The following is a 24,743-nucleotide window of genomic DNA, read 5'->3' as shown; positions in this document are numbered from 1 at the left end:
TTGATTACCATGAGAGCTGCTGATTTTAATGACATTTTACATAATAATTTCAACTTAAATGAGATTTTGAATATTTTAATAAGCTATGTAGAATTTTCAATAGAATCTATAATTGACATCTCAAAGTAAAACTTTTCCTTTCATTTCTTTATGCTTGAGCAAGTTTCTAAAGAACATTTATATGAAATGCATTTTAACATTTTAATTATTGATATTAATGTTTGACACCAAAAGTTGGTAAATTCAGTTTCCTAGAGTATTGCCTTCTTCAAAGAGATACTTAGAAGAATATATTGACCCAAATAAGTAGGTCAGCTTTTCATCAGAGCTTTTTAAATTCCTGTCTAATTTCTCCTATAAATGTATTATTTTGAATATTTTTAGGGTAAGAAAATATTTTTCCATCAAAGCAGAAGTTTATTCCCTGAGAGAGCCTAAGGCCATCATGAATTGTTATATTTATATAATAAGTAGCAATTATTACCCAATCAGGTTTAAAATATCAATTGATCATTATTAATCACATCAATTGTGTTTAAAAGTATTTACTCTCTCCAGTGCTTCCTAAAATTTGGGCTAATTTTTATATTTTACCCCTGAATTGTGATTATTATAAAACATATGTCGATTATAATGGAATAAATGATTTATAAAGCAATCATTCTCTCTCCTGCCCCACTGCTTGAATTATTCATATTTGATACAATATACTTAATTAAAATTATCAATATTTTACTTGCAAAATTGGGAGAGACAGTGTAAGGAAAATATTGACAGACTAAATGGCATGCATGCCTTGTAACACTTTAGGTGAAGTGAAATTTTAAGAAAGTGTAATATATCAAACAAATGTGGTCAGTTTCAAATCTTTTTTCCATAAGTAAATGTGAAAAGGGGACTTCAGAGAATAAGAATATCTATAAGCTGAAGAATCTTAGAATGTTCCCATTGTGATAATGAAGAAACAGTAGTGGATTCTCCAGACTAAACGAAGCACCTAAGACCATTTTCATGAAGGTCCTCTGATTGTTTCAGGGATTCCTGCTGAGACAAGATTCCTTGGTGCGCTCAATAGAAAACTATGCCTGGAACACAGAAGTAGTCTAGGTAATCAGGCATTAATGAGCGAGACCAATACCATCACATCCATTTCTTTATAAAGAACATTCAAAAACAGCAGAGATATGTCCATGAAAAGTCTTGCATTTCTAGGACAAAAGGTTGGAAGGAGGGAAAAAAGAGAATGGGAATAATGTTCTCTGTCGACAGAACTTAATTTTTTTCAACCTCATATGTCTTGGAAAGAGTGCTAGAAATCAAGAACAAGTGTTGTCACTGTTCTCCAGCATTAAATGCCTTTGCTGGGGAAATTTCTATAATAGTCTAGATCCTGCCAGTAAATCCTGTCTCATCAGTACCATTTCTTATTCTTACACATAATGCTCAGATCAAACCTTAATAGTAATTCCCAAATACCTCATTTGTCTTATATCCAGGCCTTTGCATTTGTTTTCCTCATCTGGTAGTGCCCTTCTTTCTTCACCTAGATAATGATTATGCACCCTTCATGTCTGAGTTTCTATGTCACTACTTATGGAAACAAATTTTAGTGATTCATAAATCCCAGGCCATTTTACCTAATCTACCTTTTCCCTGTGTTTATCCCTATTTTAGCATTGATGGCTCTTGGCTGTTAAATCTCATGTGACAGATTTCACAAACACTGTGGAACTAAAATGAAAGTTGAACTATGTCTGCCTTGCTGATGTTTTTCTAATGCTTAAATAATACCTAGTACATGGGAGGCAACCTAACCTAACCTAACCTAACCTAACCACTACTGCATATGACAATTTCTATGAAACACACTGAGTCTCAACACAGGACAATCAAGGAAACTTCCTTTTAACCCTCTTTGGTGCCTGGCCATTTGTAGAAAGGGCAAGTGACTGCAAACACATGAGTACATCTTTTAGTATTTGACCCCAAAACAATCTCAAGCTTTTCAAATACTTTAGAAATTATATAGTTTCACACTTCATCTAAGGAGAAGGAATAAAATAACATAAGAATTATATAACATATCAATAAATCAAATCACCAGTAACTGAAAGATCTAACATCCAAAAAAAAAAAAAAAAATCAGTCTCCTGAGTCCAAGTTTGGTGAATTTAACTTTTTCAGAAATTATTGACCTATTTATTTCATAACAAGAACATCCTTAATGCAAAACCCTCAATTTTTGCTCAGCTGGTTGGACTGCTAGCTCTGTAATCTAATTACAAGCCAATCCAGGCAGACTGGGTTCAAATATTGAATAGGAATAACCTTGTATTCATTTTAAAAACCTGCATAATCCAGGACACCTGGATAGCTCAGTCCATTGAGTATCTGGCCTTTGGTTTCTGCACAGTTCATGATCTCCTGGGTCATGTCATTGGGCTTCATGCTCAACTGGGAGTCTGCTTGAAGATTCTCTCCCTCTGCTGCCCCCCAACATATGTGCATGAGTGCTCACTCTTTCTTTATTTCTCAAATAAGTAAATAAAATTTTAAACAAAACAAAACTCTACATAATCCATTTTTCAATTGCAGTTTATCTAACACCCTTCTAATTAAGACTAGAATTAATGCCTCCCTTACCTATGAACATTATTCCCTTTGAATATGTTTTAGTTTGAGAAGAATAAAGAAGAATAAGTCACTAGAATGTCCACAAATTACCTTGATGATGAATACAGTCGCGTGCAGATAGCTACTGCAATCACTGTGTTTTATTGGCTGCTTTTCTTACTCTTAATACTGAATCTCTAGCCTCCTACTTAATCGCCACGCTAAAAATTTCCAGGGATGTCCTTTTCAGGATCACAAATATTCCCACTCATATTCCGAGTCATACTCAGAGTTTCAACCTCTCTCACTATGTATTTTAGCCCCCAGTGATATCTGCTACTGCTCTGTTGTCATGGGAATTTCTTATCATACCCCCATGCTCTATTTGAATCTACTTTTTCCCATGGAATGAATCACCATCGTGCAGATGCAGTGCCCTCCCACTAGGGATGCAAGTGTGGATAGATAGACTCAATTCTAGTCTCTACAGTCTGTAAAATGAAATAAACAAAAATATAACGAAAATGCCATCCAGTGAACTATATTGAGCCTGGACTCCAGAACCACATCCTCTGGGTCCAGATCCTAAATCTAGAATTTTGTTATTTCTGTGATCAAGGGCAATTTAATTTAGCTGTCTGTGCATCACTTTTCTCACTGGTAGAGTGGAGATTAAATTCTATTTCCCTCATATCTATGTTACCAGATTTAACCAGATAAAATTTCAAAAGTTCTTAGAATAATACTTGGAATATAATACTTCATAAATATATGTTGATTTTTTAAAATCAGCTTTAAATAACCATCCTTGAAATTGTCATCCCATAAGATAGCAAAATAATGTTCTACAAAATATCTATACTCACATTATGACACAATAATTCTGCACTAAACCTCTTGGGAGCACTAGATTAACGATGTTGAGTATCTTTTTTTGTTTAGTGATTTATTATAGGTTTTAAGTTTTTATTTAAATTCCAGTTAGTTAACATAGTGTAATATTAGTTTCAGGTGTACAATATAATGATTCAACACTTCCATACATCACTCAGTGCTTACCACAACAAGTACACTCCTTACTCCCTATCAATTTTTAACCCACTGCACCCCCACCTTCCCTCTGGTAACCATCAGTTTGTTCTCTATATTTAAGAGTTTGTTTCTTGGTTTGCTTCTTTTTTTCTAACTAAGATTTTATTTATTTATTTGTTTATTTGACAGAGAGAGAGAGATCACAAGTAGGCAGAGAGGCAGGCAGAGAGAGAGGAGGAAGCAGACTCCCCGCTGAGCAGAGAGCCCTATGCAGGGCTCTATCCAAGGACCCTGAGATCATGACCTGAGCTGAAGGCAGAGGCTCAACCCACTGAGTCACCCAGTCACCCCGGTTTGCTTCTTTCTTTTTTCTCCCTTTGATTGTTTGTTTTGTTTCTTAAATTCCACATATGAATGAAATCATATGGTATTTTAATGGTAGCAAGTGAATTTTATAAATTTTCAAGAGGGGATAGAATATGTATTGTTTACCAGTTTGTCTGTGAAATCCTCTTTTTCACAATGATTTCATTAATAGCTCTCACAATTTTTCCCCCATATATCATAGATTGGGAGATTTTGCTTTAAAAATACTGTGCTAATAAGGAATGTTTCTATATTTTGTACTATTATATTCAAGATTTATAAATTATCATTAAGCAATTTTTGCTACTTAATTACAGTGTCTTTTACACTGCGCAGAACTTATAAATAATGCACTTGCAGTGCATAAAAAGATAGTGAAGTTTAGCAATGACATTTATTATCCTCAACATAAAAAATTATTGAACTATACTTCTATATTCTCAAAGCCACAAATATTCAGTTGCCCAGATTTACAGAATATGGCACTGGGAATTAATTATAGTCTAAAGCAAATGAGAAAGTATGCAACACCAAGTCAATTCTACTCTTTATACCATATTTAAAAATAAAAATTGGCTATCATTTTAAAAATGGCTAAAAAATTGGCTATTGTTTAAAACATTTAAAAATGTTTTAAAAGTGATTGGCTAATATGTAATCATTTCATAATCATTATAGGTCTAAAATGATAAATTATACCAGATTTGTGTATAAAGAGGGCAAGTTATAATTTTTTCTTGACTTTGCTTAGGCAGATCAGAAACATGCATTTATATTGACAGTTTTAATCAATAAGAACTAGAATGTTGAAATTTCTACTTCTGTTCATTTATCATCAACGAATGTCCTACATTATAATTATAAACCATATAATAAAATAAAATTATTTCAGTATTAAAGCATTTTATAAATATCGACTTCACTGTAATTTTATACTTTTGTTTGTCATTACTGCATTTAAAAAAATTTATCTAACAAATTAATATATGTGACATTGTACCTTATATTTCTTTATTACACTTAAAACAAATAATAAATATAAATAATACATAAATATGTATATTTGTATACATTTGTCTCTGTGCTTGACATTAAAGCTCATAGAACACTTTGTAATATCTATATTGGATTTTACAAAATCCCTACAAACGTACTCATGGCATTATTGTTAGTGGAAAGATGAGAGTCATTTAGGTAAATAAGATTCAAGCTCAAATATTTGATATTTTGTATAGAACTTTCAACCAAATGAAAGTCTTCATTGCAACTTATACATGAAAAAAAATCAAGTATGAATTATACATACTCAAATATATCACACAGATTGATAATCTGTAAGAATGTTGATTGTTAATCTGGTTATTAATTATCTTTAATAATTCATTTTAGTGGAAAGTAGTTTTCATACTAAAATTCAGTAACTCAATAAGAATTGCCCATCACATTAGGTACATTGAGATAATTTTGTTAACTTGGGTTTGTCACTATTTATTGGTATAATAATTTGATGGAAAAATAGCATTTAATTATGCATTTTTACAGGTACACTGTTTAATCTATTACCGGCCAATAATTTTGTTATAGAAACCAACTATTCAAACATTATAAACTGTAAGAAATATAATTATAAATTTGACTTTGAGATAACATTCGATTTCATATTTTTATTTGTGGATTTCATATTTTTAGTTGGAACTGAGCTCATCTTTTGTTCACTCTATGGATAAATTTTTCCATGCTTTTTTTGTCCTTTGGAGTTTTTTTCTTTTGTTTGTTTGTTTTTAGTGAACATGCTCCACTTCATGCTCTGCCCTTCTGGTTGAAAGGCGATATCCAAGAGGTTGATTTTTCTACCATTGGTAAATATGATATCTATTTTGAGCCTTGTGCCATTTGGACACACAACCCTGTATCTATCTTCATGATTCTATCAACTTTTATTTCTTTGATTACATTTTCCTGATTTTCCTTTCTTATCTCTAAAGCACTTTTATATTCATTCTACTTTGCTGACATTACAGCTTTTATCCATTATGAAAATATTGCTATAATGAGAAGCTCATCTCCAGGACTTCTCTCTCTCTCTTTTTAAATTTTACTTTACATGAACTTCCTAAGCAAAAAATACCCTCTTGTATGGATTTACTGCCACATAGTGGCTCATAATGCACATGTCCAGCACAAAGGTCTTTCCAACCATATACCTCACAATTCACACTCTTTACACATTAAATTAATATTTTGCTCATTACTTGTCCATTCTAGGGTCTCTTCTCTCATCAAATGATGTACAAATTAACATTTAAAGTAAAAACCCATTTTGATGCCATCCTGTTCTTCATCTTTCACCTTCTAATCAGTCATCAAGTTCACTTAGCTCTCAGAATCTCTCTAACCCCTCTTTTGCTTCCTTCCCTATTGTCTTTAGCAGTCTTACTCCTCTTCAATTAATTATTTTCCAAGTAGATTAATTTATATATATATACATTTTATTTATTTATTTATTTATTTATTTGACAGGTAGAGATCACAAGTAGGCAGAGCAGCAGGCAGAGAGAGAGGAGGAAGCAGGCTCTATGCCGAGCAGAAAGCCCGATGCGGGGCTCCATCCCAGGACCCTGAGATCATGACCGGAGCCGAAGGCAGAGACTTTAACCCACTGAGCCACCCATGAACCCTTGAATTTATATTTTTATTTTTTTATAAAAGTTTGGGTTGAATTGCAGTTCTCCTTTAAGTTACCTAATGATTTCTTTTTACATGTGGAATAAGTGTCAAATTATTTACCATGGCATGCACAAAAACTCATCAATAATTCTATCATTTTTCATATTTTAGATTCTTTGGGTATCTTCCAATACATTATTCTGTCTTACCTCTAGGTTTTAACATTTATACAGAACTCTAAACATTTTACTTTACACCTCTCTTGACCTGCATTACTCTTCCATTTACTGTGCTGTCAGATGAAGTATGCTGCTTCTAAAAGTGCAGTAGGAAAAGTAAAGATAGAAAAACTGGCCTAACAGAGTTTGAAACCCATAAATTAATAAGGTTATGTTCTTTACAAATGTTTGAAAGTTTCTTCACGAGGTATGTAGCCTAGGAGAGAAAAGATTGAAAGCAAACAGTGCTTGCATTGGCTTAGTATATGTAAAATTTTCAGGTTAGATATTCAATAAAAGCTACACCAAACACTAAAGCAATAGCTTCAAATACCATTTTCTTTAGAAAGGAATGCTATGTCATGTTGTCATTTTTTAAATCAATATATCTTAATAGCTTAAGAAATACATTTTCTTGTCATTTACTGTTAATCTAAAGTATACCTTAAATACTGTCTACTGTCAAGTAAGTGGCTTTCAGTGGAACTAATTAACTAGCAAAGATTATATAAAATAAAATAATAAGAGTGATTATCAGATGGCTTTTTTGTTGTTGTTATTGTCATTACACAGTACCTTTAAAAAGGTGTAATAATAAGATTTTTAATAGTAATTAAATGAAATTGTTTTTCTAAATTTTGTATTATAATTTCAGTTGTTATACTTGCTTCTTACTAACTTTTTTTTAACATTAAACAAGGGGTTCAACTATCTGAGTATTAAATTAGAATGTAAAAGTACAGTCATCTTTACCTTTCAAGAGTATTTTATCTCTCAAGCAAGTGGGTGGATAAGAGGTGTGATTCATATCATTTTGCCCCTGTTGTATTCTGGTCAGAGTTTATGGTTTAATTTCAACATAAAGAAATCTCTCCTTCCCATTTTTAGTGAAATAAAATGATAGAACTGTAGGTCATTAATTCAATTGTTCATTATCTCTGCCTAGATTTCCATATCATTGCTTAATGACATTTTAAATTGTGGATACATAGTCATTTGGCTTATCAGAGATTCAACATCTCTGTGAGACTGCTGACTCTGAAATGTTTGTCTTTAGATTCAAGTCTATATCCTGTTGTGTTGTGTTTTTTTTTTTTTTCATCTCAATTTGGATGCCTAAAAAAAGCAACGTTTTTCTCAAATCAACTTCTTGCTTATGGCTTTCTTTTGAAAAAATTGCCTCAATAATCTTTTGGATCCTCGGGTTTAGAAGTGCAAAGACTGTTTGAATTACTTTGGTTCTATTTGACTCACACCCTATAGATAGTCAAGTCTGTATTAGATGCTGACATTAGAAATCTTTAAGAAGCAAAAGACAAAATACAGGTACCTTACTAAAAATAAATGTAAGCAATAATGGAAACAGTATCTCATCTCTAACTGTCCTATAGATCCTACCTTAAAAATTCCTATTCAATTTTATTCTTCATCAATACAATCAACACCCTTTTATTACTTGTGTGTGTTAGTCATTAATTCTTCTCATTGTCTGCTTGATTCTTCTTTTCTTGAACATTTAATTTTACTTTTTCCCACAAGAACTAGAATTAGTCATGTAACTTTCTTTTACCTAATAAACTATGAACTGAAGTAAATGTTGATACTTTTGGGCAGATCCTTGGGTGCTGCTCATTTCATTCTCTATTCCTGCCTCTGTAATCATGGTAACATGTTTTGAGATGCAGCCTGTCAGCCTGAATTTCTGATTGACTATGATAAACAGAGAGTTGTGGCTGATCTGTAATAGAAATGTGGTATGAAGAAATAATTGCAGTTGTTTTAGTCCATTAAGATTAGTGTGTTCATTGTTTCTGTCACATAATCATATCTTCCCTGATTTACTGTTTCCATACCAACCTCCATTCTGCACTAACACAACTTTTTCTACACACTTAATAATTTAGCCATCTTTCTAAAGCTCAGCTCCTAACATGACTTCAAAATATTATGTATTTCCTTACTACCTGATAAGTTAACTACAAACTCTTTGGATCTAAAATTGAGATTATTTTTTATTCTTATCATTGTCACTTTGGCAGAAGTTGTGAAATATTTGGATACAAGAGATAAAACCAGAAAAGGAACAAATCACAACTTGGCAAGTTTTAATTCCATGACATTTGTTGAAAATAGGGAGAAAACTTACCAGCATGGCAGATAAGACTAAGTCAACAGAAGCATTCTCACCAAAAAAAAAAAAAAAAAAAAAAAAAAATTACTATAAGGAAAATATCATTTTCCTAGTCTGTTTGGGCTACTAAAAAAAATGCTATAGATTGGATAGCATGTAAACAAAATAAATTATTTCTCAAAGTTCCTGATGTGGGAAGTCCAAGATCAAAGCACTGGTAACTTCAGTGTCTGATGAAAGCCCACTTTACAGGTCCCAGATAGCCCTTCTAACTCTGTGCCTTCACATGGTAGAAAGGAGAAGAGTGCTCTCTGGAGTCTCTTTATAAAGACATCGATCTTGAGGGTTCATGAGGTTTCAGCTTTCATAACTTAATCACCTCCCAAAGACACCACCTCCAAATACATCAGATTGGGGCCTAGGGTTTTAACACATGCATTTGAGGGACCACAACCTTTCATTCTGTGGCCATGTTATTCAACTAAAGCTATTCAATCAGATATAAAGAGACAAATAGGAAGCTAACTGAGACAGTGAAGTCAAGGGGACTAGTATTAATTTATTTCTGATTATGTAGTGAATGTCTGGGTGTAGAATGGATAATTGAGGAAAGTGGGACTCAGGACAGTACTAGCATCTCAGAAGATTGGAAAGGCGGGTAAATTAAGCAAGATAGGAATAATTTTGTAGAAAGCTAGTATTGGAGTGAATGAGCAAAAGAAACTACATCATTAAATTGCAGATCCACCTCTGTTCTTTTGCTTTTGCTATTACCTTCTTCTCAGATTCCTAATGTTTCTTAAAATTGTTAAGAAATTTTCATTTCCGTTTTCTTTCTCCCTATTGTAAATGTTTTGCGACTTATACATAGGGATTTATTTACTCTGTCATCAGTTCTTTCACATTCTGTTTATAGTTCTCACAGTATTTTTACACCTCCAGTCTTATAACACTTATATTTGTTACATTTCCTTTATGAACTTTCTATTTCTTGAAAGTAAGAATACCATATGCTAATCTTTTATTTAGTCAAACCCAGTAACTTGCTTATTGCTAACTTTTAATAAATATCTATAAATTGATATTATTGATTGAAGTGATAATTTAAATTGTAATTAAAAGTGATGTTCCATGATTTTTTCCTTTTGTGTCTGGGATCTTTCATTCTTTTTCATTATTTCCTATGTATTAAGAGTCTGACCTATACAGGTCACATTAAGTACCACCCTTACTGTCTGGATCCCAGTTTATTTGGCCAACAGGAAACTCTGTGCTACAGACTCCCCTAAAATGTGTCTCCCCTAAAATGCACATTGTTGAAACCTAATCCCCAGTGTGATGATATTTGGCAGTAGGGCCTTTGGGAGATGATTAGATGGTAAAGGAAAAACCTTCAAAAATGAGATTAGTACCCTTATAAAAATGCCCAGAGAGCTAGCTTCCTCCTCCCGCTGTCATGTAAGAACATAGGATTAAAAGGGCTACCTACCAAGGAGGGGAAGGAGCCCACCAGACATGGAATCTGTAGGTGCTTTGATCTCAGACCTCTTCGGCTTCAGGATTGTGAGAAATGTTTCTGTTGTTCATGGGCCACAAACTACAGTCTTTTGTTACAGACCTGAACAGATGAAGAGAGACATCAGTATCAAGAAGTGAGTATACTGCTGTAACAGTAGTAACAAACTCTTGATCAAGGCTGGAAAAGTATGGAGGTGCATCTAGAGCTTACTTTACACTGAACAGATCTTCAAACACTTCTCGGATAAATCCCCAGGCAGAAAAGAGGGCAGCTGTAGCAAAATCCTCAGGCTCTTAGAGAACACCTAAGTAATCCCAAACAGAATGTTGGAAGAAATATGGACAATAAAGGACATTCTGATGAGTTCTGAGGCAGCAATGAGGAAGAGGTTATTGGATACTGGATGAGAGGCGATCCTTGTTATAAATTGAAAAAGAACTTGGCTGAATTGTGTTCATGTTCTGATGCTTTGTGGAAAATAGAAATTGCAAGAAATGAAATCGGATATTTGGCTGTGGAAATCTTTAAGCAAAGTGTTGAACATGGGACCTGGTTCTTCCTGACTGCTTGTAGTGAAATGTGATCAGCGAGAAGTGGCTTAAAGATGGAATTACTAACCAAAAAGAAACCAGAACTTTAAGATCTGGAGGGAATTCTCAGCCAATTTTTATAGAAAGGAATAGGAAAGCCTGTTTGGGAAAGAACAACAAGGATGTGGCCAAATGACCATTTGATAAGGAGATTAATCAGCCATCTGAACCAGAAGCCAGAAGCTACTGCTCCAGGCATTGGAAGAATGACCTTAAATGCAATTCACAGATCCTCAGTGCTGTTCCTCCTATCACAGGCTCTGAGTGTAAGGTCCAGCAGGCCGAGTGATTCCAAAAGAAGGGTGCTGGCATTCATGGCTCCTTCTCACATGGTGGACTCCATTCCCTGCATCTCAAACAACTACAAAAGAGCAACCAGTAGCTCTGCAGGCCTCCGTATGGCACAGGGACAGCCGGTACACTACAGGGGGAGAAGGCAGTAAACTGTGGCAGTGTTTGTGATGCCTTTTCTGTTGACACACAGAGTACTTAAGTTGAACCGTCCATTTCAGAGGACAAGGACTCTGCAGAGTCCTGGAGAAGGGAAAGCCAGGTCAAAGAGTCCAGACCAGAAAAATCACCCGTTGACCATTCCATCCTGATGAACTAAGGTGCCAGAAGAGCCACAAAACAATCACCTAAGGGGAATCCCAACCTCCAATCCCAGACTTCAATCCAAGACCTAAGGAAGGGGGACCACAACCCCAGTGTGCCTGGAAGGCCTAGCATCCAGCTGAAAGGATCTTCTTAAGCCTGAAGGTTTAATGCTGTTTTTCCTTAGATTTTGGATTTCTCTAGGAACTGCCAGCCCTTTATTCTTTCCTATTCTTTTTTTTTGGCGAATGGGAATGCCTATTTAATGCCTGTTCCACAATTGTTTTTGGAAGCACCTAAGGTTGGGATCACACATTCACAGGGGGAGAGGAATTTGCCTCAGAATGAATCAGTCCTTAAGTCTTTCCCATATCTGCTTTAGATAATTTTTAGAGACTTTGAACTTTAGACTTTTGAGTTCCTGCTGGGATGAGTTAAGACTCTGGGGCTATTCTGAAGCAATTACTGTATTTTGCATGTGATAAGGACAGGAACTTTTTTTGGAGGGGGGGGAGGTGGTAGTAGTGGAAAGCTACAGATTGAATGGTTGTGTCCTCCGTTCCCTAAATCCATTATGTTGAAACCTAGTTCCCAGTGTAATGTTTTTAGGAGGTGGGGCTTTTTGGTGGTGATTAGCTCAAGAAAGTGAGCATTCCCCTAGGTAAGAAGACTGTCATCTATGAGTCAGGAAGTGGCTGTCACCATACACCTAATCTGTTAATGGATTGATCTTGGAATTTCCACTCTTTAGAATTGTGAGCTTCTGTTGTTTATAAGCCATCTGATCTATTACACTTTGACAGAGCCTCCTGAATGGACTAACACACCATACAAGAATATCAAAGTAAGGGAGAAGTATGGATTCAGTTATTTATTTCCATGAGTTTCTCTTGTGCAATCACCATGGGCAAGCTGCATTCCTGTGTGAAATTTGTTGCTTCAAGTACCATAGTTCACAAATCCACTGTTCTGTATCTGGATTCTAGCAACTGATCTGTCCAGGAGGTGGTCAAAACCCCGTGTGACTAAAGGATGCTAAATTCATTTTCTTTTTGTTCCTCAATACCCCAGCTACACTTGGGGCACCTCTCCCTCTGCCCTCCCCCACCCATGCTTGTGCTCTCTCTTGTGCGCTTCTTGTGTCTCTTTCTCAAATAAATATATAAATTCTTTTTATTTATTTATTTGAGAGAGAGAGAGAGAGAGAATGAGAAGGGAGAGGTCAGAGGTAGAAGCAGACTCCCCGCGGAGCAAGTAGCCCAATGTGGGACTCGATCCTGGGACTCGATCCTGGGACTCCAGGATCCTGACCTGAGTCCTCGATGGTTGCTTAAATCATTTAATGGAGCCACCCAGGTGCCCCAATAAATAAATTTTAAAAACATACTTCATCCAATCTTTTGCAGATGACACCTCAAATTACCTATTATTGATCTTATTTTGGGTATCTGTTTTATGGTGGGTTGCTAACTGGTGTAAATATAGCTAAATTAGGTCTAGTTGCTCAAGACTTGTAGTTTAAGGAGGGTAGTATTTCATGAATTTTAGATACTATATTGAAACTATATGGAGTAAATCTGTTTTGGGAACAGAATGCTAAAGTAAATATGAAATAAAAAGTTTATTAACAACTAATTTGATTCAATGTTATATATAAAACCTATTTAAATATTAATAAAATCAAAACTTGGATGCCATCTGTGAATATATTTCTACTATGAAAATAGTATGAAACCTTAGAGATTGAAGATTCTACAACACTGTTGAAAATTAGCATTGGGCTCTCTGCTCAGCAGGAAGCCTGCTTCCCCCTCTGCCTCTGCCTGCCTCTCTGCCTACTTATGATCTCTCTCTCTGTCAAATAAATAAATAAAATCTTAAAAAAAAAAAGGGGGGACACCTGGGTGGCTCAGTGGGTTAAGCCTCTGCCTTCGGCTCAGGTCATGATCTCAGGGTCCTGGGATCGAGCCCCGCATCAGGCTTTCTGCTTAGTGGGGTGCCTGCTTCCTCCTCCCCCCCACCCCCCCGCCTGCCTCTCTGCCTACTTGTGATCTCTGTCTGTCAAATAAATAAATAAAATCTTTGGAAAAAAAAAAATTAGAATCTAGAATTCAATCACAATGTCATTCGATGTGTCTGTGATATATACTATTCCTTTTTCAGTTCTAGTACATGTTCCAACTCCTCTCAATAAATCTAGCCAGTAGCCAATAATGATCATCTCTTTGGAGACATAAGCATTTCTTTCTTTCTTTCTTTCTTTTTTTTTTGTATATTTAAACACCTGAATACAAAAATGATTGTAATTAGAATAAAACAGCCACTCCTTTATATAAGCAGTACCTTCTGTCTAGTCATAGAGGAGGTTAGAACATAATGCAATGCCTCACCCCTCAGGTTTTAGTGTGAGACTGCCAAGAGATTAAGAATGAGTATACCGTGATGCATTACTTATTAGAAAATAAGGATCCTCAAATTTATCTTTTTTGGGCTAATATTGCTGAATGATGCAGGTGGAGTTACTTCTTTTTCTACAGTAAAAATTAAGGAGTCACTTATCGGATCTAGGTAGAGATATAGATATAGATATAGATATAGATATAGATATAGATACACACACACACACACACACACATATAGTGAGAGAGAGAGAGAGAGCAAGCAAGCCATATGCCACCTTCAAACTCATTCACATTTTCTTAGGGGCGCCTGGGTGGCTCAGTTCATTAAGCATCTGACTCTTGATTTAGGCTCAGGTCAAGAGCTCAAGGATATGAGATCCAGCTCTCCGCTCCACACCCACTGGGCTCCCTGCTGGGCATGGAGCCTGCCTCAGATTCTCTCTCCCTCCCCTGTCCCACCACCACCAAAAAAATATCTTAGCCTTATTTCTTACTTTCTACTTACAGATACATAGTCATTTAGCAATGGGAATTATGACATGCTTTGCATATTTTTTTTTCCTTAACAAGGTTTTGGATAACCTGTAATTTTAGAACCTGCAATAATTTTTAGAATACTTCATATGTTTAGCAGGGTTGTTATCATTTACCTATTAACCAAATATTTCTATTCTTGTGCTCAGGTATATGTGTTAGTGTGCATTCTTATTTACTTATTAACATTCTGGTTTCCAAAATAGATTTTAAAGTGCTTTAAAACAATGATGTGTATTATATTTCATTTTAATGCAATATTTCATCTGTCAAAGTGTAATGAATATACAACAAAATAGTGATCCATAATAATACTAATGATAGTAGCTAATATTGTTTAAATGGTCCATACATGTTAATTTTTAATAAGCAGCATACTTACATTATTTATTTTAATCCTTATTTTACCCCTATGAAAAATTATTTCATTTCAGGAAAAGTAGATTAATTTAATTAAGATATTGAGGATCACTGAGAGTCAGAAACTTGTTTAATTCTACAGTTACCAAATGAAAAAGCTCTGTAGTTTTGGTGATGTTGACAAATGTTTAATATATGATTATACATTTTATTCCATTTCCCAAAAGAATGGTAGTGGACTTCAACTTTTCGTTTTTTTTTAACTTTCTCTGAAAAAAGTTTTTCATCATCTGCTATAGTAAATGTTTTTGATATGTAGAGGTTTGCTTATGTCTAAATAAATTGAGTACTATTATAACGTTTATGTGCTCTTGTTTATTTAAAAATTAAGACATATAATCACAAAATTTCAAAGGTTTTTTTTTTTTTAAGATTTTATTTATTTATTTGACAGACAGAAATTACAAGTAGGCAGAGAGGCAGGCAGAGAGAGGAGGAAGCAGGCTCCCCGCTGAGCAGAAAGCCCAATGCGGGGCTGGATCCCAGGATCCTGGGATCATGACCTGAGCCAAAGGCAGAGGCTTTAACCCACGGAGCCACCCAGGCGCCCCAAAATTTCAAAGTTTTAGCACTGTTTCTGTAAGTAATTAAAACAACATCAGTTCAACTATAGCATAAACGTAACTATTTATATTCTGTCTACAAGAATTTGTATATTTCTTAATTACTATTTTTCTATGAATAAAATGAAAAGATAAGAACTTGAGGTTAGTATATGTCTTGTTTCTTAGCTATCTGATGATCACGTAAAAATTTTTGCAAAAATGGTGAAAGATAAGAAGATAAAGCATGTCATCTATCTTTAATATGAAGTATTTTTAAATGACTTTAAATTACAGCTAAAATTGATCTTAATCCTTAGCAACATTTAAAATAAACTTTGTATTGAAGCAATTGAATAATGTACAGTATTCTTATTTCTCAAAGCTGTTAGCATTCACCAATATTATAAGCATATGGGAAATTTAAATAATTCAGTCATAATAAAATAAAAATGTAATCAACATGCTCTTTTTTCATTTTAGTCTCAGTGACATTTAGTAAATCCTTCAGCTGTTAAGATGAAAATACATAGAAAAAATATAAGTAGAATATGTCAACTTCAATATACGGCTTTTGCAAAAGGATGTTTTTCTAACTCAGTTCCAAACAACTGGGATAATATGTTACACAGATAGATCAAGAGCGAACCATACAGTAACAGCTGGAAAATTTGGCACATGAATTCCAATTGTTATCATCCATAAAACTAATGACCTCTTTTAGCTTTGGGAATTGCAAATTATTTTGTTAAAACTATCTAAATGTTTAATCAAATCAATAGTCCTCTCCCTGAGTTTGTGCTATGATTAGATTCTTCTTTACTTCCCTCCTAACATGTCTTCAGATATCTGATCCTTCTGCCATATTCAAAGCAATCAAACTGGAATAATAATTTTAAAAAAATAACCATAACAAATAATACCTCCTGGAGAAAAACTGTTGGTTGGTGATAAAGAATTTTTGCTTGTCTGAACTCTTTATAATTCAAAGAATAGGATAAAATGATAGAAATTTATAGACATGGAAATTACTTTTCTAATGTTTTTGTAACGTTCCCAGTCTTTGTAGCTCATGACATCTGGGAATATTTATATTTGCATTTTTCTTCTGATTCTGATTGGAGACACAAAGATGTCACTTACTATGGTAATTAAGCACTCAATTATAGTATGAATTCTGACATGGATAATGCCTGATACACAATAACTACGCAATTAGTATCTCTGCAATGCATAAGTTAATAAGCATAAAATATGGATTCAACATCCTACACAAAATATGCTAAATATGATTGATCTTATCTAAATTCTAGTAAACACCATTGGCATACAGTATTCTTGTTCAAAGTCATTGCAAAATTTTTTAAAATGTGACTTTAGGAAAAAATCACAACTCTAACTCAATTTTAATTCTTATAACATAGTACTTATAAGCATATTGTTAAATATATACACTAATGCTAATCAGAGTCTAACTTAGTGTTGTCTAAAAGATGACAAAGGTTGAAATTTTGATACTATCAAATTTTTGGCATGCAGTAAAGATTTACCTGGGAATTGAGCAGTAATTGAAAAGTTTTTCTCTAAGGTGGACAGCCAAAAGAGAAGTGGAATTCTTTATGTTATATGAGAGAGACTGAAATTCAAAATGAAAAATATAATTTGCAAGTATTTTCCATGTTTATCTTTCCAGATAATAATACATTCATTCCTCTAGCAAATATTTTTCTATCCATAATTGGTGTTTCAAACTGTGTGAAGCATTGGAGTAGAACAATGCTTATATGAAGTGGGAGTTGCTCAAGTCTTTTAAGAACTTAAAACTTAATCATACCTGTATTTCGTAATGATTATACCAGAAGATATGAAGAAATGAAGTTGAGGAAGGGAGCACTGTAGAGAATAGATCAATCAGGAATTTATTACAATTGTACAAAAGTCAGGAGGGAGGTGTCAAGCTAAGACATTGAAGAGGTGATTCCAATGAATTCCCTTTCTTTCTTTTTTTGTTTTTAAGGAATTTATTTATTTTTTTAGAGAGAGAGAGAGGGAACAAAGGGAGAGGAGAGGGAGGAGAAAGAGAATCCCAAGTAGACTCTGAACTGAGCATGGGGTCCCATGCCAGACTTGATCTCTGAGACCACATTCTGAACCAAAATCAAAAGTCAGTTGCTTTACCATCTGAGTCACCCCCAATGAATTCCCTTTCTGCTAATCAACTCAAATATGCAAAATCCCTGTACAGATAGAGGACAGATATGGAGGAAATGTAGCTCTCTCACATAGTGGTGAGAATGTATGAGATTATATGTCTCCATGTAATATATTTTTGCCTGAGTATATGCCTGTATCTGACAGGGCTTAGGACTAGTTGTGATTCCAACTGAAGCTTATGAAAAATATCAAAGCTAATGAAATTTTTGTGGGTCTAATTAATTTCCTAAATTATTTTCAAGGTTTAGTTAAACAGTTTCAATATTAAATATCATTACAATCAAAAAATAGAGCTATAGAACATAAAGGTTTGAATTTCAGATGAAGTACTATTTTCAGATGGAGTACTTTCATCTTCTCTGTATGTGGTTATCTGTCTTCTATCCAGCTATATTTATATATCAATAGCTTAGCTATTATTCCTTTTATTTTTGTTGCTGATTTTCTTGAGGCTTGTAATTAAAGATGCCAAAATTTAAATCTAATAAAAAATATGATGTAATATGGTTTGTACAAAGTGGGTACCTAGAACAAATGTAAAATTTTTTTATTCGTGTCAATATTCCTAGTTTTAGTACACATGACTGTCTGCTGTTTGAAATCTTACAGTGAATAGCTATATTAGTAATACAGAAAACATGTTAATGACACATGCAGCCTGAATACATTACTGTAATTCCATTAATTACAACAAATCTGTGACCTCCTTGATGGCCCCATATTTTATTCAGTTCTGTAATAGCTACATTCAGCATGCAGTAAGTAATAAACCACTGTTTGCTAATTCAATTGTGTAACATACCTATTATGAAAATAACTGAGTGAAATTTAGTACAGTTTTAAAATAATTGTCAAACTGTTTTACCAAATCCAACTATTTTAGAATACTGTTTTGTATGAGAATATAGAGCTATTCTTTCACCCAGTAACTCCATTCCTATGTGTACATGCAGATTTACATGTAGGTGCAGAAGAAGGCATGTACAAGAATGTTTTAGAGGCATACATATTAATAGCTCAAACTATAATCTAGTCACATGTTATAATGGTATGTCATGTGCACAATATATGCTATGTATTATTATATATCTGTTATAAATAGAAATACCTTATCAGGGTTATAATGGATAAATACAAAATGAAGTACACAGTAGTATGTTGGTGCATGAATTTTTTTATATACAAATCTCAAGTACATTTTCAAAATTAGAGATACTACATTTACAATCTTGTGTGTCTAACCAGGACCGGGAAATGCTCACACAGGCACATTTATATCTCCTTTTTTTTCTTTTTAATTCTTTCAGTAGTTGGTATTCCAGCTAAATGATATCATTTGACTCTCAGTATTATAGATGAGACAATCTGTGGACTATTTCTCATTTTCTTTGTTCTTCCTCAGCTAATTTGTTTTAATTTGATCATATCTACATGGCTGGAAGACATAACACTTGCAATATTTCTGTTGCTCTAATACTCGTGTTTGTTTTAATATTTACTCTTTGTATAAGTATATTCAATTATCACAGATAGTTCTTTAGCCACAATTTCCCAAGTCATTTCTTCATTGTTTGAAGCTCATCCTCCACTAATTTCTCAAGACAGACTCAAGGGCACAAAATTAGTTCTTTCATGTTTAAAACCATATTTATATTGCCTTGGTATGTAAAGAATTTTGAACTGGTTATAAAATCCATGGATCACACTTTCCTTCTCTATCTAGTAGGAATTGCTTAGTTGGATTGTGATACTGAATGTTGGTTTTGAGAAAACTGAAGCCAGTTGATTTATTTTCCCTTATACGTTATTACAGAATAAGACAAAACTTGATATGTTTTATCTTTAGAGTCCAATGGCATTATCTGAATGTAATAAAGCATTAACCATTTTTATTTAATTTTTCTTGACCCATTGTACAACATTTGAACATGTAGAGTCTCATAGCTGTGTTCACAGAAGTATTTGAGCTTTAATGTCTAATTAGACAGAAGGACAGAGGGGAGACAAGAGGAATTTCTTTGTAGCAAAAATTGAGTTTCCTATCTGTTCCTTTGTTGTATTTCAGGAGAGAGGGTTTAATATATGAAGACAATCAGTAAAAGAGGCAAAAATGAGATGAATTCTAAAATAGAAAACCTGGAAGTGGATTCATCTTTCACCACCAACAAAATGACTTCCAAATTAATTAACTCAACTGAAAATGAACAAACAAATTCATAGAAGGAAGTATAATTTACAAAAATATAAAAATACACATGTTAGAATTAATAATTTAGTAAATCATTCTCCTTAAGCCAGATATACAGAAAACAACAGGTTTTCAATTCACATACTCTACCCAGTTGAGAAATATATTTAAAATATAATACTATAAAAATTTAAAAAAAACAGGTATATCTCAAGCATAGGTGAGATTCAAATATGTAGGTTCACTTCAGGAAAATTTGCTGGAAGCCTAGCCAAGAGTATATCAGGGGATCAAACAACTTCTTATCTACTGCTTTGAGTCTGGATGTATATTGAACCTTGATAGGATGTCATAACAAGAGACTGGGAACTTCCCTGTGAGAAAGGAAAAAATCAAAACAAGATGGGATTGGGAGGGAGACAAACCATAAATGACTCTTAATCTCACAAAACAAACTGGGGGTTGCTGGGGGGAGGTGGGATTGGGAGAGGGGGAGCGGGCTATGGACATTGGGGAGGGGAGGCGAACCATAAGAGACTATGGACTCTGAAAAACAACCTGAGGGTTTTGAAGGGTCAGGGGTGGGAGGTTGGGGGAACAGGTGGTGGGTGATGGGGAGGGCACGTTTTGCATGGAGCACTGGGTGTCGTGCAAAAAGAATGAATACTGTTACGCTGAAAAAAAAATAAATAAAAAAAAAAAAAAAAAAAAACGGTAAGACAGAAGCATTGAACTCAATATGTTACTTTGGTTCATTTAGAAATTGTTAGTCACAGGGCTAGAGTCAGGGGGGACAGGTACTGTTGGTGGGTCATTTTGTAAAGGATGGCTACCATTAAATTGCTTTTAAGTCATACAAATCGTCAGAATCCTGTATGCTTTGGAGAATTAATAAGATAATGAAGAATTAATGAGATATTAATAACCATTTGCATTAAAAAAGAGGGAAGGAGAGAAAGGTGTATTTGTAAAACTCTCTACAACAGGTAGGCACAAGCAAAACTGCTTCAGGCCTGATGTATTAGAATGAGATGTTTTTCCTTTCACCTTGCAGTTCAGGCTTTCCCCAGATTCCACTGTCTTAGCTGAAGTGAGGAAACAACACCTAGTGTTCAGGTAGAACTGGATTGTCATGTAGAACCTGGGTAGATGCTTAGTTTGAGAGTTACTCACTGAACAGTTAGCAGTGTCTAGCAGATATATCCTAGAAATAGATTTCTATAAATATTCTGGAGATATATACTGATAAATAACATTAATTTTAAGGGAAAATAAATCAGCTGCCCTGTATTAATATTTAAACTGGCATAAATTGGAGATAGAAATATGTCACTGAATTGGAGATAGAAATATGTCACTAACACTGTATGTGAGATTTAGACCAGCCATTATTAAAAGGGCTTCTTAAAGGGCATTTTAAAGGAAAACAAAAGTGACTCGCTGCTATTTGTACTTCACATCCCAGGTGAAAGAAACTGCCAAGTGTACATTAAACAACAAGAAAAACCCACATAATCTTCAAGTTAAATAATGAGTAATAGACAATACATGTGTACAGACACACTTAAGTACTATTAAAATATAACAAAGGACACAAAAAATAGCAAAGCACTCTGGCTTCACAAGACCAAATGTTCAAAGAATGCCAACCATCCTTCAACTAACTCACAAATGCACTGAGTATTTACTAACATATTAAATCCCAAGCAAACCAATGAGATTGGGGTATAGAATAAAAATACAAATTTAGTAATGGTGTTTGGAACACTGGTGAAAGTACTTGGGTAAAAGGAAATAAAATCACTCTTCTACCTGACATATTAACAAAGTTAATTTCAAATTACATTTAATTTAATTTAAAATCTAAATTCAATTTAAATTTAATTAATCTTAATTAATTAATTAAATTTAAAATTTTAAATGCAAAATAAATTATCAAAATATAATTGACACACACATATATATACTTATAAAACAATTATTAAGCACATGATCACATGATCTTGGGATAGTGTTTTCATTGTTTTAAAGGGTATAGTTTCTTATTTAAGAGTAGTGATGTACAAATAATTGATGTAAGTTCACATTAAAGACAGGAGTTTAAAAAAAACAATAAAAATGAATAAGTGTGATAGGTCTGTCAATGTCAAAGAAGTTACTGCCTGTGTTATCCTCTAGGATTTTAATGATTTCATATCTCACCTTTAGGTATTTAATCCATTTTTTAATTTACTTTTGTTTATGGTGTAAGAAAGTGCTCCGGTTTCATTCTTTGGCATGCTGCTGTCCAGTTTTCCCAACACCATTTTTTTTTTAAAGACTGTCGTTTTCCCATTGGATATTCTTTCCTGCTTTGTCAAAGATTAATTGATCATACAGAACTACCCTGCAATTTAACAATTGCACTACTAGGTATTTATTTACCCAAGGAACACAAAAATACTGATCCAAAGGGATACACACACCCCAATGCTTATAGCAGCATCATCAACAATAACCAAATTATGGAAAGAGTCCAAATGTTCTTCCAATGATAAAGATGTAGTGTGCGTATGTGTGTGTATATATACACACACATGATATATATATGTATATATACACACACATGAATATTATTCAGCTATCAAAAAGAATGAAACCTTGCCATTTGCAACAATGTGGATGGAGCTAGAGAGTAATGCTAAGCAAAATAACCCAGAGAAGGACAAATACCATCTAATTTCACTCATATGTGGAATTTAAGAAACAAAACAAATGATCATAGGAGAATAAAAGAGAGATGCAAACCTAGAAACAGACTCTTAACTATAGGAAACAAACTGATGGTTACCAAAGGGGAGGTGGGTGAGGGAAATGGGTTAAATAAGTCATGGGGATTAAGGAGTGTACTTGCTGTGATGAGCACCAGGTGTTGTATGGACGTGTTGAATCACTAAATTGTGCACCTGAAAATATTATACTGTATGTTAACTGGAATTTAAACAAAAATTAAAAGAAAAAAAAAGACTGATAGGTCTAACTACATGAAAATTAACAAATTTCATATTTGTTGAACTACAATACTAAATTACAAATTATACTCTGAGGGTTAGTACCCATAATATACACACACTTTAAGAAATATATAGGAGGGAGGTGGGATTGGGAGAGGGGAAGCGGGCTATGGACATTGGGGAGGGGAGGCGAACCATAAGAGACTATGGACTCTGAAAAACAACCTGAGGGTTTTGAAGGGTCAGGGGTGGGAGGTTGGGGGAACAGGTGGTGGGTAATGGGGAGGGCACGTTTTGCATGGAGCACTGGGTGTTGTGCAAAAAGAATGAATACTGTTACGCTGAAAAAATAAATAAAATAAAAAACAAAACAAACAAAAAAAATATATATAGGAGGGGCGCCTGGGTGGCTCAGTGGGTTAAAGCCTCTGCGTTCCGCTCAGGTCATGATCTCAGGGATCTGGGATCAGCCCTGCATCCGGCTCTCTGCTCAGCAGGGAGCCTGCTTCTTCCTCTTTCTCTGCCTGCCTCTCTGCCTAGTTGTGATTTCTCTCTGTCAAATAAATAAAATATTTAAAAAAAAAGAAATATATAGGAAAAAGAATTTAAAGAAGATAGTTAAAATTTATGAAGAGATCATATTTGAAACAACAGCCAATAGATATTTAAATATTTTCAAACTAATGAGTAATTAAAGAAAAAAAGCATTCTGATGCAAGTTTCAATGAATTCTGTTAGTGAAACTTTTAAAAGAATGAAAGTAATTACTACCAAAAATGATGTATTAAATGATTCTATGTCACATTGTTAGAAATGTAAATTGGTATCCTAACTTCAAAACAACATTATATGTTTATATTTTACCTTATTACATCTTTGTTTTTTTACATCTTTTCTTTCAATAATGAATTAAACATTTGCATTTTGGACAAAACTCAGCATTAGATTCATTTGCAATGTTCTTTGTAGTTATATATTTTATAATGATAATAAAATAAAATTGAAAGGAAGTCAAATGTCCAACAGTAAAAAAATTGTTATTTTTTTATCATTGGTACTTATATGCAATGCAATAATATGACATTATATTATTTATATAGATTTATGCTTATGGACATGAAAGGATTATCTAGATCATTACACATAAACTATGAAGTTATGTAAAAAATTTGGATGATAGTATACTAGTCTATGTAGTATGATCATACTTTTTGAAAAAAAATTAAGAAAGCACATATGCAGTTTCACAATGTTATTTTAAGAATTAATTTCTTATTAATATTTACAGTCATAATTTATAGTTATATGTATTTTGTGATGATTTTCCCCTTTTATTTATGATTTTAATTAAAATCTCCGTGTTAGGGGTGCCTGAGTAGCTCAGTGAGTTAAGCCTCTGCCTTCAGTTCAGGTCATAAACTCAGTGTCATGGGATCTCTGGCATCTAGCTCTCTGCTCAGTGGAAGCCTGCTTCCCCCTCTCTCTCTCCATGCCTGCCGCTCTGCCTACTTGTGACCTCTGTCTGTCAAATAATAAAATCTTTTAAAAAAAATCTCTTCATTAAATTGTGGAGTTACACTTTCATTTCACTTATGAAAAACTAGAATTTATAAGGAGATTCTAGTTAATCTTACCTATTTCGTGGAAGAGTAAAAGTATCCGTTTCTAGAAATAAGAAACTGTGGCTGTTCAAAAGAACTCAAAGAAATTTGCTTACTCT

The 24,743-nt window shown here is 33.8% G+C and overlaps 1 pseudogene; it reads left to right on the top strand.

Annotated features, from left to right (window-relative positions):
* The first annotated feature begins 11,258 nt into the window (after window positions 1–11,258).
* The window catches only part of LOC123956089, an 84,668-nt pseudogene continuing 71,183 nt past the window's right edge, over window positions 11,259–24,743 (top strand).

This window comes from Meles meles, chromosome 14, assembly GCF_922984935.1.
Source record: "Meles meles chromosome 14, mMelMel3.1 paternal haplotype, whole genome shotgun sequence".
In the NCBI taxonomy this organism is placed as follows: Eukaryota; Metazoa; Chordata; class Mammalia; order Carnivora; family Mustelidae; genus Meles; species Meles meles.
The sequence above is the reverse complement of the archived record's forward strand: the minus strand, read 5'-3'. Positions and strand labels throughout refer to the sequence as shown.